Below are 14,951 nucleotides of genomic sequence, written 5' to 3' on the forward strand. Positions count from 1 at the left end.
GAGAAAAAGAAAATATCTAAGATAAAATAGGGAAAGAAGTTTTCTGACAAACTGCCTTGTGATGTGTGAATTCATCTCGCAGAGTCAAATCCTTCTTTTGATTCAGCAGTTTGGAAACACTATTTTTGTGCTTTCTGTGAATGGACATTGCAGAGTTGATTGAGGCCAATGGCAAAAAATGGAACTTCCCAGGTTATCTGATAGAAAGAAGCTATCAGAGAAACTGCTTTGAGATGTGTGCATTCATGTCACAGTGTTAAACCTTTCTAATAATTAAACTGTTCGTAACACTGTTTTTGTTCATTCTGTGAATGGACATTTGTGAGCTCATTGAGGTCAATGGCGAAAAAGTGAATATCCTAGGATAAAAACTAGAAGGAAGCTATTTGAGAAACTGATTTGTGATGTGTACCTTCATCTCGAAGAGTTAAACTTTATTCTGATTAAGCAGTTTGGAGACACAGTTTTTGTAGATTCTGTGAAGGGATATTTGGAAGCAAATTGAGGCCTATAGTGAAAAAGAAAACATCTTTAGATAAAAAACAGAGAGAAGCTTTCTGAGACACTGGTCTGTGATGTGTGCATTCATCTCACAGACTTAAACCTTTCTTTTGATTCAGCAGTTTTGAAACACTGTTTTTCTCTATTCTGCGAATGGACATTTTGGAGCTTTTTGAGGCCATTGGTGCAATAGTGAATAACCCAAGATATTCACTAAAAGGAAGCTATCTGACAAACCGTTTTTTGATCTGTGCATTCATCTCACAGAGCTAAACCATTCATTGCATTCAGCATTTGGGAACAGTGTTTTTGTAGAATCTTCAAAGGGATATTTGGTATCGCATCGAGGACTATGATGAAAAAAATATGTTCAGATAAACACTAGAAAAATATTTCTGAGTAACTGTTTTGTGATGTGTGTATTTATCTTACAGAGTTAAAACTTTCTTTTTTTACCAGTTCAGAAACACAATTTTTGTACATTCTGCAAATGGACATTTGGGAGCTCACTGAGGCCAATGGCAAAAAAGTGAATATCCCAGGATAAAAACGAGAAGGTAGCTATCTAAGAAACCACTTTTTTATATGTGCATTCAACTTGCAGAGTTAAATGTTTCTTGTCATTCCACACTTTGGAAATACTGGTTTTGTCCATTCTGTAAATGGAAGTAAGGGAGCTCATTGACACCAATGGCAAAAAAGCCAACATCCCAGGATAAAAACAAGAAGGATGCTATCTGAGAAACTGCTTTTTGATGTGTGCATTCATCTCGCAGAGTTGAAACTTTCTTTTCATTCAGCAGTTTGGAAACACTGTTTTTTTCCGTTCTGTGAATGGACATATGGGAGGTCATTGAGGCCAATGGTGAAAAACTGAATATTCCAGGCTAAAAAGTGGAAGCACGCTTTCTAAGAAACCATTTCACAATGTGGCATTCATCTCACAGAGTTAAACCTTACTTATTATTCATCAGTTTGGAAAAATTTTTTGTGGAATCTGCAAAGGGATATTTGGGAATACATTGAGGACTATGGTGACAAAGAAAACACCTTCTGATAAAAATTCTAAAGCTTTCTGAGAAACTGCCTTGTGATGTGTGCATTCATCTCACAGAGTTAAAATTTTCTTTTGATTCAGCAGTTTGGAAATGCTGTTTTTATCCATTCTGCCAATGGACATTTGAGAGCTCGTTGAGGCCAATGGTGAAAAAGCAAACATCCCAGGATATAAACGAGAAGGATTATATCTGAGAAACTGCTTTGTGATGTGTGCATTCATCTTGCAGAGATAAAACTTTCTTTTCATTCAGCACTTTGGAAACACTGTTAAAAACATGAAAATCCCAGGTTAAAAACTGGAAATAATCTATCTATCCAAATAATCTATCCAAACTATCATTCAGCAGTTTGGAAACACTTTGTGATGTGTGCATTCATCTCACAGAGTTAAAATTTTCTTTTGATTCAACACTTTGGAAAGACTGTTTTTTTCTATTCTGTGAATGGACATTTGGAAGTTCATTGAGACCAATACGAACAAGTGAATGTCCTAGAGAAAAAACTAGAAGGGAGCTCTCTGAGAAACCCTTTTATGATGTGTGCATTATTCTCAAAGACATAAAAGTTTCTTTTCATTCACCAGTTTGCAAACACTGTTTTTGTAGAATTTGTGAAGTGATATTTGGGAGCACATTAAGTCCTATTGTGAACAAGAAAATATTTTCAGATAAAAACTAGAAAGAAGCTTTCTTAGAAACTGATTTGTAAAGTCTGCATTCATCTCAAAGAGTTAAATCTTTCTTTTTCACTCAGCATTTTGGAAACACTGCTTTTGTCCATTCTGCAAATGGACATTTTGGAGCTCATTGAAGTCAATGGTGAAAAAGTGAATATTTCAAGATAAAAACTAGAAGGAATCTACCTGAAAAATTGCTTTGGGGTGTGTGCATTCATTTCACAGAGTTAAACCTCTATTTTCATTCAGCAGTTTGGAAACACTGTTTTTGTAGTATCTGTGAAGGGATATTTGGGAGCACATTGAGGCCTATGGTGAAAAACAAAATGTCTTCAGATAAAAACCAAAAAGAAGTTTTCTGAGAAACTGCTTTGTGATGTTTGCATTCATCTCGCAGAGGTAAACTTTTCTTTTGATTCAGCAAGTTGGAAACACTGTTTTTGTCCATTCTGCAAATGGACATTTGGGAGTTCACTGTGGCCATTGGCAAAATAGCAAATAACCTAGATAAAAACCAGAAGGAAGCTATCTGAGAAACCACTTTTGATGTGTGCATTATTATCACAGAGTTAAACCTTTCTTTTCATTCATCAATTTGGAAACACTGTTCTTGTCTCTTCTGCAAACGGACATTTGGGAGCTCATTGAGGTCAATGGTGAAAAAGTGAATGCCCCAGGAAAAAAAATAGAAGGAAGTTGTCTAAGAAACCACATTGTGATGTGTGCATTGATTTTGCAGAGTTAAACCCTTCTTTTTATTCTATGGTTCTGAACAATGTTTTTGTAGAATCAGCTATGGCATATTTAGGATTACATTGAGGCCTATGATGAAAAGGAGAATATCTTCAGATAAAAACTAGAAAAAAGCTTTCTGAGAAACTGCTTTATGATGTGTGCAATCACCTCACAGAGTTAACATTTCTTTTTTTACAGCAGTTTGGAAACACAGTTTTTGTACATTCTGTGAATGGATATTTTGGAGCTCACTGAGGCCAATTGTGAAAAAGTGAATATTTGGACTTGTCTCACAGAGGAAAATCTTTCTTTTGATTCTGCAGTTAGGAAACACTGTTTTTGTAGAATCTGTGCAGGAACACTTGGGAGTTCATTGAGGCCTATGGTGGAAAAGGGAATATCCTTAGTTAAAAACTAGAAAGAAGCTATCTGTGAAACTGCTTTGTTATATGTGGATTCATCTCACAGAGTTAAATCTTTTCTTTGGTTCAGTAGTTTGGATACACTGTTTTTGTAGAATCTGAGGAAAAACATTTGGGAGCTCATTGAGGCCTATGGTAAAAAATTGATTGTTCCCAGATAAAAGCTGGAAAGAAGCTATCTGTGAAACTGCTTTGTGATGTGTGGATTCTTCTCAGATCAGTAAACCTTTCTTTTGATTCAATAGGCTGGGAACAGTTTTTTTGTAGAATCTGCGAAGGGACATTTGGGAGTGCTATGGTGATAAACTGAATAACCACAGATAAAAACACGAAAAAAGCAGTCTGGGAAAGAGCTTTTTGATGTCTTTATTTATCTCAAAGAGGTAAACCTCTGTTTTGACTCAGAAATTTGGAAACACTGTTTTTGTGAAATCTACAAATGATATTTGAGAGAGAATTGAGGCCTAAGGTGAACAGGTCAATATCCCCAGATATAACAGAGAAACAAGTTTTCTGTGAAACTGCTTTGTGATGTGTGGATTCACCTCACAGAGTTAAAACATTTTTTTTGAGTCAGCAGGTTGGAAACAGTCCTTTTGTAGAATCTGCAAAGGGACAATTCGGAGTGCATAGATGCCTATGATGAAGAAATGAAGATCCCCATATAAAAACTAGAAAGAAGGTATCTGTGAAACTATTTTGTGATGTGCAGATTCATCTCACAGTACAATGTTTAACCTTATTTTTTATTCATCAGTTTGGAAACTCTGTTTATGTAGAATTTACCAAGGGACATTTCGGAGCTCATTAAGGTATATGGTGAAAAAGCAAATATCCCCAGATAAAAAGTTGAAATAAAGTATCTGTGAAACTGCTTTGTGATGTGTGGATTATTCTCACAGAGTTGAACCTTTCTTTGATTCAGTAGATTGGAAAGAGTTCTTTTGTAGGATCTGCGAAGGGACATTTGGGAGCACAATGACACCTATGTTGACAAAAAGAATATTTCTAGATGAAAACTAGGAAGAAGACATCTGTGAAATTGTTTTGTGATGTGTGGATTTAACTCACAGAGTTAAACCTTTTTTTTCATTCAGCAGTTTATGACAGTCCTTTTGAGGAATCTGTGAAAGGACATTTTGGAGCGCATTATGGTCTTTGGTGACAAGTTGAATATCTCCAGATAAAAACTAGAAAGAAGCTCTCTGTGAAACTGCTTTGTGATTTGTGGATTTATCTCACAGAGTTAAACTTCTCTTTTCATTCAGTAGTTTGGAAACACCATTATTGTAGACTCTGTGAAGGGACATTTTGGAGTTCGTTGAGGCCTTTGGTGTAAAAAGTGAATAACTACAGATAAAACTAGAAAGAAGTTATCTGTGAAACTGTTTTGTGATTTGTGAACTCTTCTCACAGAGTTAAACCTTTCTTTTGATTCAGCAGGTTAATAATAGTCCTTATGTAGAATCTGTGATGCGACATTTGGGAGTACATTGAGGCCTACGGTGGCAAACAGATTATACCCAGATAAAAACTGAAAAGAAGCTATCTGTGAAACTGCTTTGTGATGTTTGAATTCAATTCAGAGAGTTAAAACTTTCCTTTGATTTAGCAGTTTGAAAACACTGTGTAGAATCTATGAAGGGACATTTGGCAGCTCATTGAGGACTATGGTGAAAAAGCAAATATCCCCACACAAAAACTGGAAGGAAGTTATTTGTGAAACTGCTGTGTGATGTTGGGATTCAACTCACACAGTTAAACCTTTCTTTTGATTCAGCAGTTTGGACACACTGTTTGTGTAGAGTCTGTGAAGGGACATTTGGGAGCACGTTGAGGCTTATGGTGAAACAGCAAATATCCCCAGATAAAAACTAGAAGGAAGTTATCTGTGAAACTTCTTTGTGATATTTGGATTCTTCTCACAGAGATAAACCTTTTTCTGCTTCAACACGTTAGAAACAGTCCTTTAGCAGAATCTGTGAAGGGACAAGTGGGAGTACATTCTGGCCTGTGGTGAAAAACCACATATCCCCAGATAAAAACTAGAATGACACTAACTGTGAAACTAGTTTATAATGAGTGGATTCAACTCACAGTGTTAAACTTTTGTTTTGATGAAGCAATTTGCAAACACTGTTTCTGTAGAATCTCTGTAGGGACATTTTGAGACGCATTTAGGCCTATGTTGATAAAGCAATTATCCCCAGATAAAAACTGTAAAGAAGTTCTTTGTGAAACTGCTTTGTGATGTGTGGATTATTCTCACAGATAAAAAACTTTGTTTTCATTAAGCATGTTGGAAATAGACTTTTTGTAAAATCTTGGAAGATACATTTGGGAGCCATTGAAGCCTGAGGTGACAAAAAAGATATCCCCAGATAAAAACTGAAAGAAACTGTCTGTGACACTGCTTTGTGTGTGTGGATTCAACTACCAGAATAAAATATTTCTTTTGATTTGACAGTTTGGAAACATTTTTTTGTACAATCTGCAAAGGGACAATTGAGAGTTCACGGAGGCCTGTGGTGAAAAAGCAAATATTCCTAGATAAAAACTAGAAAGAACATGTCTATGAAACTGCTTGGTGATATGTGGATTCAACTAAGATTTTTTTTTTCTTTTTGATTCAGTAGCTTTTAAACACTGTTTGATTAGAATCTGCAAAGGGACATTTGGCGGCTCATTGAGACTTATGGTGAAAAAGACAATATTGCAAGATAAAAACTAAAAGGAAGCTATATGTGAACTTCTTTGTGATGTGTGGATTTGTCTCACAGAATTAAACTTTTCTGTTGATTCAGGAGATTGGAAACACTTTTTTGTAAACTCTGTGAATTGATATTTGGGAGCACATTGAGGCCTATATTGAAAAAGCCAATATCTCCAGATAAAAACTAGAAAGAAGCCACCAGTTAACCTACTTTGTGACTTTTGGATTCATCTCAGAGAGTTAAAACTTTCTTTCAATTAGGTAGTTTGGAAACACTGCTGTTGTAGAATCTGTGAGGAAACATTTGGGAGCTCTTTGAGGCCTATGGTGAAAAAGCAAATATCCAAAGATAAAAACTAGAGATAAGTTATCTGTGAAACCACTTTGTGATGTGTGGATTCTTCTTACAGAACTAAACATTTCTTTGATTCAATATTTTGGAAACACTCTTTTAGAAGATTCTGTGAAGGGACATTTGGGAACCCATTGAGGTCTACTGGGAAAACCTGAATATCCCCAGATAAAACTAGGAAGAAGCTATCTGTGAAACTGCTTTCTGAAGTGTGGACTCAACTCACAGAGGTAAACCTTTCTTTTGATTCAACAGTTTAGAAACATTGTCTTTGTAGAATCTGCATAGAGACCTTTGAGAGCACATTGAAGCGTATTGTGAAAAAGAAAATATCCCCAGATAAAACTAGAAGGAAGTTATCTGTGAAACTGTTTTGTGATGTGTGCATTATTCTCACAGAGTTGAACCTTTCTTTTTATTCAGCAACTTGGAAACAGTCTTTTTGTAGAATCTACAAAGGGAATTTTGGAAGCACATTGAGACCTATGGTGATAAACTGTACATCCCCAGATAAAAACTAGAAAGAATCTATCTGTAAAACTGCTTTCTGTTGTGTGGATTCATCTCACAAAGTTAAGCCTTTCTTTTGATTCAGCAGTTTGGAAACAGCATTTCTGTAGAATATGTGAAGGGACATTTGGGAACTCATTGAGGCCAATAGGTAAAAACCAAATATCCCAAGATATAAACAAGAAAAAATATATCTTTGTAACTGCTTTGTGATGTGTGGATTCATCTCCTACAGTTAAAACTTTCTTTTGATTCAGAAGGTGGAAACACTATAATTGGAGAATCTACAAATGGACATTTGTGAGCTTTTTGAGGACTATGGGGAAAAACTAAATATCTCCAGGTAAAAACGATGAATAATTCATCTGTGAAGCTGCTTTGTGACGTGTGGATTCATCTCACAGAGTTAAACAATACTTTACATTCAGCAGACTGGAAAAATTCTAATTGGAAAATCTGTGAAGGAACATTTGGGAGCCCATTAAGGCCTAAAGTGTAAAAACAGAATATTCCCAGATATAAACTAGAAAGAAGCTATCTGTGGAACTGCTTTTGATGTGTGGATTTATGTCAAGGAGTTAAGCCTTTATCTTGATTCAGCAGGTTGGAAACACTCCTTTGGAGAATCTGTGAAGGGTCATTTGGGAGCCTATTGAGGCCTATGGAAAGAAACCGAATATATTCAGATAAAAACTAGAAAGAAGCTATCTGTAAATCTGTTTTGTAATGTGTAAATGCATCTCTCAGAGTTAAACCTTTCTTTTTATTCATCAGGTTGGAAAAACACTTTTTGTAGAATCTGCAAAGGGACATCTGGGAGCCCATTGAGGTCTAAGTGTAAAAATGGAATATCTCAAGATAAAAATGAGAAATAAGCTATTCTTGAAACTGGCTTGTGATGTGTGGATTCACCTCCCACAGTTAAACTTTTCTTTTAATTCAGCAGGTTGGAAACACTCTTTTTGGAGAATAGGTAAAGGGACATTTGGGAGGTCTTGGAGGGCAATGGGGGGGAACAAATATTCACAAACAAAATTAGAAAGAAGCTATCTATGTACTTCCCATGTGATGTGTGGATTCATCTCATGGAGTTAAACATTTCTTTGATTCAGCAGGTTGGAAACACTCTAGTTGGAGAATCTCTGAATGGACATTTGGGAGTCAATTGAGGCCTCTGGGGAAAAACTGAGTATCCCAAGATAAAAACTAGAAAGAAGCTATCTGTGAAACTTCTTTGTGATATTTGGATTCATCTCACAGAGTTAAATCTTTCTTTTGATTCAGCAGGTGGGAAGTAGTCTTTTTAGAGAGTTTGCAAAGGGATACTTGGCAGCCCATTACGGCCTATGAGGAAAAACTGAACACTTGCAAATGAAAACCAGAAAGACGTTATCTGAAAATGCTTTGTGATTTGTGGATTTATCCCACAGATTTAAACTATACTTTTGATTAAGCAGGTTGGAAACACTCTTTTTCTTAGGATATGTGAAGTGACATTTGGGAACTCATTGAGGTTTATGGGGAAAAACAGAATATCCTTAGATAAAAACTAGAAAGAATCTGTGTGAAACTGCTTTGTGATGTGCAGATACATCTCACAGGCATAAAACTTTCTTTTGATTCAGCAGGTTGGAAAAACTGTTTTTGGAAATCTGCTAAGGGACATTTGGGAACCCATTGATGCCTATGGGAATAAACCGAATATCCCCAGATATAAACTGAGAAGAAGCTATCTGTGAAATTGCTTTCTGATATGTGGATTCATCTGACAGAGTTAAGAATTTATTTTGATTCAGCATGTCGGAATCACTCTTTATGGAGAATCTGTGAAGGGACATTTGGGAACCCACTGTGGCATTGGAAAATACCAGAATATCCTCAGATTAAAACTAGACAAAAGCTATCTGTAAACCTTCTTTGTGATGTGTGGATTCATCTCACAGTGTTAAACCTTTCGTTTTATTCAGCAGGTGGGAAATATTCTATTTGAAGAATCTGCAAATGGACATTTTGGCGCCATTGAAGTCAATGGGGAAAAACAGAATGTCTCCACATAAACACCATAAAAAAGCTATCTCTGAAACTGCTTTGTGATCTGTGGATTCATCTCACAGAGTTAAATCTTCTTTTTTGATTCAGCAGATTGGAAACACTCTTTTTGTAGTATGTGTGAAACGACATTGGGGAGCCCATTGAAGCATATTAGGCAAAACTGAATATCCCCAGATAAAAACAAGAAGGAATCTATCTTTGAAACTGCGTTTTGATGTGTGGATACATCTCCCAGAGTTAAACCTTTCCTTTGATTAGGCAGGTTAGAAACATTTTTTTGGACTATATGCTAAGAGATATTTGGGAGCCCATTGAGGCCTACAGAGGGGAAAAAAAATATCCCCAGATAAAAACTAGAAAGAGTTAAACGTTATTTTTGATTCAGCAGGTTGAAAACACTCCAATTGGAGAATCTGTGAAGGGACATTTGGGAGACCATTGAGGCCTCAGTGCAAAAACGGAATATCCACAGATAAAAATGAGAAAGAAGCTATCTGTGAAACTGGTTTGTGATGTGAGGATTCATCTGTCAGAGTTAAACCTTTCTTTTTATTCAGCAGGTTGGAAACACTCTTTTTGGAGAATATGCAGAGGAATACTTGAGAGCCATTTGAGGCCAATGGGGAAAAATGGAATATGCACAGATAAAAACTAGAAGGAAGGTATCTGTGCACCTGCTTTGTGATGTGTGGATTCATCTCATGGAATTAAACCTTTCTTTTATTCAGCAGGTTGGAAACACTCTATGTAGAGTATCTTTGAATGGACATTTTGGAGTCCATTGAGGCTTAGGGGAAAAACCAAATATCTCAAGATAAAAACTAGAAAGAAGCTATCTGTGAAACTCCTTTGGGATGTTTGGAGTCATCTCACTGAGTTAAATCTTTCTTTTGATTCAGCCAGTTGGAAACAGTCTCTTTAGATAATTTGTGAAGGGGCATTTGGCAGCCCATTACAGCCTATGGGGAAAAACTGAATATTTCCAGTTGAAAACTAGAAAGAAGCTATCTGTTAAACTGTTTTGTGATTTGTGAATTTCTCTCACAGAGTTAAACCTTACTTTTGATTCAGCAGTTTAGAAAAATTCTTTTTTTAGGATCTGTGAAGTGACATTTGGGAACCCATTGAGGTCTATGGGGAAAAATCCAAATATCCTTAGAAAAAAACTAAAAAGAATCTATCTACGAAACCACTTTGTGACGTGCAGATACTTTTCATAGAGTTATAACATTGTTTTGATTCAGCAGGTTAGAAACGCTTTTTGAAAAATCTACTGAGGGACATTTAAGAGTCCATGACTACCTACAGCAATAAACTGAATATCCCTAGATAAAAACTGGGAATAAACTGTCTGAAATTGCTTTGTGAAATGTGTATTCATCTGACAGAGTTAAGACTTATTTTGATTCAGCAGATGGAATCACTTTTTTTTGGACAATCTGTGAAGGAACATTTGAGAACCCACTGAGGCTTAAGGGGATTACCTCCAGATAAAAACTAGAAAGAAGCTCTCTGTGAAACTGCTTTGTGATTTGTGGATTCATCTGACAGAGGTAAACCTTTCTTTTGATTCAGCATGTTGGAAACACTTTTTTTGAAGAATCTGCGAATGGACATTTGGGAGCCCATTGAGGCATATGGGAAAAAAAACAGAATATCCTCAGAAAAAAGCTAGAAAGAAGCTATCCGTGAAATTGCTTTGTGATGTGTGGATTCATCTCACAGAGGTAAACTTTCTTTTGATTCAGCAGGTTGGAAATAATTTTTTTGAAGAAATTGTCAACGGACATTTGGGAACCATTGATGCTTATGGGGAAAAATGGAATATCTCCAAATAAAAACTATAAAGAAACTATCTCTGAAACTGCTTTGTGATTTGTGGATTCATCTCATGGAGTTAAACCTTTCCTTTGATCCAGCAGGTTGGGAACACTCTTTCTGTAGAATCAGTGGAGGGACATTTGGGAGCCCATTGAGACCTATGCTGAAAAACCGAATATCCTCAGATAAAAACAAGAAGGAACTATCTGTGAAAGTGCTGTGTATTGCACACATTCATCTAACAGAGTTAAGCATTCTTTTGATCCAGCAGGTAGGAAACATTCTTTTTTGTAGAACCTGCAGAGAGACTATTAAAAACCCATTGAGGCATATGGAAAAATATATATATATATATATATCCCCAGATAAAAACTAGAAAGAAGCTGTCTGTCAAAATGTTTTGTACTGTGTGGATTCATCTCACAGAGATAAGCCTTTCTTTTGATTCAGTTGTTTGGAAACACTGTTTTTGCAGAATCTGTGAAGCAACATTAGGGAGCTCATTGAGGCATATGGTTAAAAAGTGAATATCCCCAGATAAAAAACTAGAAGGAAGCTATCTGTGAAACTGCTTTGTGATGTGTGGATTCATCTCAGAGAGTTAAATCTTTCTTTTGATTCAGCCGTTTGGAAACACACTTTTTGTAGAATCTGCAAAAGGACATTGGGGAGCCCCTGATATCTATTAGGAAAAACAGAATATCCCCTGATAAAAAGAAGAAGGAAGCAATCAGTAAAACTGCATTGTGATGTGCGGATACATCTCACATAATTAAACCTTTTGTTTTATACAGCAGCCTTGAAGAATTGCTTTTTGAATATCTGATAAGGGTCAATCGGAAGCCCTTTGTTATCCGTGGGAGAAAAAGAATAGCCCCATATGAAAACTAGGTAGCACTATCAGTGAAACTGCTTTGTCATGTGTGGATTCATCATACAGAGCTAACCCTTTCTTTCGATTCAACAGGTTGAAAGCACTCTTTTTGGAAATTCTGTGAAGGGACATTGGGGAGCCCTTTGAGGCCTGTTGGAAAAAGAAACAACTATCACCAGATAAAAACTAGAAAGACGCTGTCTGTGAAATTGTTTCATGAGGTGTAGATTCATCTCACAGAATTGAACCTTTCTTTTGATTCAGCAATTTTGAAACACTTCTTTTGGAGAATCTGTGAAGGGACATTTGGGAGCCCTTTGAGGCGTATCTTGAAAAACTGAATATACCCAGATAAAAACTAGAAAGAAGCTATCTGTGAAACTGCTTTGTGATGTGTGATTCATCTCACAGAGTTAAAAGTTTCTTTTGATTCTGCATGTTGTAAACATTCTTTCTGGAGAATCTGCAAAGGGACATTTTGGAGTCCTGTGAGACCTAAACCTTTCTTTTGACGCAGCTGATGTAAACATTCTTTGGAGAATCTGAAAAGACATTTGGAAGTCCATTAGGGTATATGGGGAAAACAGAACATCTTCAGATAAAACTAGAAAAAGGCTATCTATGAACCAGCTTTGGGATGTGTGAATTCATTTCAAACAGATAACCTTTGTTTTGATTCAGCAGTTTGGAAACCTTCTTTCTGGAGACTGTGCGAAGGGACATTTACAAGCCCTTTGAGGGTTATGGAGAAAAACAGAATATTCCAAGGTAAAAACTAGAAAGAAGCTGTCTGTGAAACTGCCTGGTGATGTGTGAATTCTTCACACGGGATTAAATTTTTATTTTTATTCAGCAGGTTGGAAACCCTCTTTTTGGAGTATGTGTGATAGGACATTTGGGAGCCCATTGAGGCCTATGGGGAAAAACCCAATATCATAAGTTAAAAACTAGACAGAAACCTTCTGTGAAACTGCTTTATAGTGTATCAACTCATCTCCCAGAGTTAAATGTTTCTTTTCATTCAGCAGGTTGAAAATCTTCGTGGAAAGTCTGTGAAGGCACGTTTGGTAGCCCATTGAGTATTATTGGGAAAACCCAAATATCCCCTGGGGGGAAAAAAAAAACTAGAAAGAACCTATCTGTGAAACTGCTTTGTGATGTGTGGATTCAGCTCACAAAGTTAACCCCTTCTTTTGATTCAGCATGTTGGAAACACTCTTATTATAGGATGTGCGAAGGGATCTTGGTAGCCCATTAAGGTCTGTGGGTTAAAACAGAATATCCCAATATAAATATGAGAAAGAAGTTATCTGTGAAACTCGTTTATGATGTGTGGATTCATCACACTGAGATAAACCTTTCTTTTGATACCACAGGTTAGAAACACTCTTTTTGTAGAATCTGTGAAGGGACATTTTGTAGCCCATTGAGACCTATGGGGAAAACAGAATATCGCCAGATAAAAATTAGAAAGAAGTTATTTGTGAAACTTCTTTATGAATGTGTGGATTCATCTCACAGCATGAAATTTTTATTTTGATTCCACAGGCTGAAAACACACTTTTTGGAAAATCTACAAATGCACATTTAAGAGCCCATTGAGGACATTGAGAAAAATTGAATATCCCCAAACAAAACCAGAAAGAAGCTATCTGTGAAATTGCTTTGTGATGTATGAATTCAGCTCATAGAGTTAAATCTTTTGATTCAGGAGGTTAAAAACACTCTTTTTGGTGAATTAGCAAGGGGACATTAGGGAGCCCATTAAGGCCTACTGAGCAAAACAGAATATCCTCAGGAAAAAACTAGAAATAAGTTATTTCTGAAATTGCTTTGTGATGTGTAGATTCATCCAACAGACCATTTCTCCAGGCCAACTGAGGCCTATGGAGAAAAACCGAAAATCACAATATAAAAACTAGAAAGGAGCTGCCTGTAAAACTGCTTTGTGATGTTTGGTTTCAACTCATAATGTTTAACTTAACTTTTGATTCAGCTGATTAGAAATTCTTTTTTTGGAAAATCTGTGAAAGGATATTTGGGAGCCCATTGAGGCCCAAAGGGAAAAACTGAATATCCCCACATAACAACTAGAAAGAAACTATTTGTGAAACTGCTTTATGATGTTTATATTCATCGTAGAGCATTATACCTTTATTTTGATTCATGAGGTTGGAAACACTCTTCTTAGAGAATCTCCAAAGGGAAATTTAAGAGCTTTTTGAGGCCTATGGGGAAAGACGGAATATCACCATTTAGAAATCAGAAAGAAACTATCTGTGAAACTGCTTTATGATGTGTGGATTCATCTCACAGAATTAAACCTTTCTTTAGATTCAGCAGGTTGGAAACACTTCTTTTGGAAAATCTGCTAACGGACCATTGGAAGCCCATTGATGCCTAGGGGGAAAGATTGAATATCCCTATATAAAAACGAGGAAAAAAATATCTGTGAAATTGCTTTGTGATGTTTCAATTCAACTGACAGTGTTAAACCTTTCTTTGGATTTAGCAGATTGGAAGCACTCTTTTTGTAGAATCTGCAAAGGGACAATTTTGAGCTCATTGAGACCTATGGGGAAAACCCGAATATTCTCAGATGAAAACAAACAAAAAAAGCTATCTGTGAAACTATCTTGTGATATGTAATTACATGTTACAAAGTTAAACCTTTCTTTTGATTCAGCAGGTTGGAAACGCTCTTTATAGAGAACATATGAGGGTACATTAGGGAGCCCATTGAGGCCTAAGGGGAAAAACTGAATAACTCCAGATAAAATCTAAAAGAAGCTATCTGTGAAACTCCTTTTTGATGTGTGGATTCACCTCACCGAGTTAAACCTTTATTTCTATTCAGCAGGTTGGAGACATACTTTTTGTAGGATCTGTGAAGAGACATTTGAAAACCCTTGAGGCGTATAGGGAAAAACCATATATTCTGAGATACAAACTAAAAAGAAGTTATCTATGAAACTGCTTTGTGATTTGTGGATTTATCTCACAGAGGTAAACCTTTCTTTTGACTCAGCAGATTGGAAATACTCAATTTGGAGAATCTGTGACAGGACATTTGGCAGCCCATTGAGGCCTAAGGGGAAAAACAGAATATCCCAGATAGTACTAGAAAGAAGCAATCTGTGAAACTGCTGTTTGATGTGCAGATTTGCATCACAGAATTGAACCATTATTTTGAGTCAGCATGTTGGAAACACTCCTTTTGAAGAATTTGCGAAGGG

The sequence above is a fragment of the Macaca fascicularis genome, chromosome 20 (assembly GCF_037993035.2).
Source record: "Macaca fascicularis isolate 582-1 chromosome 20, T2T-MFA8v1.1".
Classification (NCBI taxonomy): domain Eukaryota; kingdom Metazoa; phylum Chordata; class Mammalia; order Primates; family Cercopithecidae; genus Macaca; species Macaca fascicularis.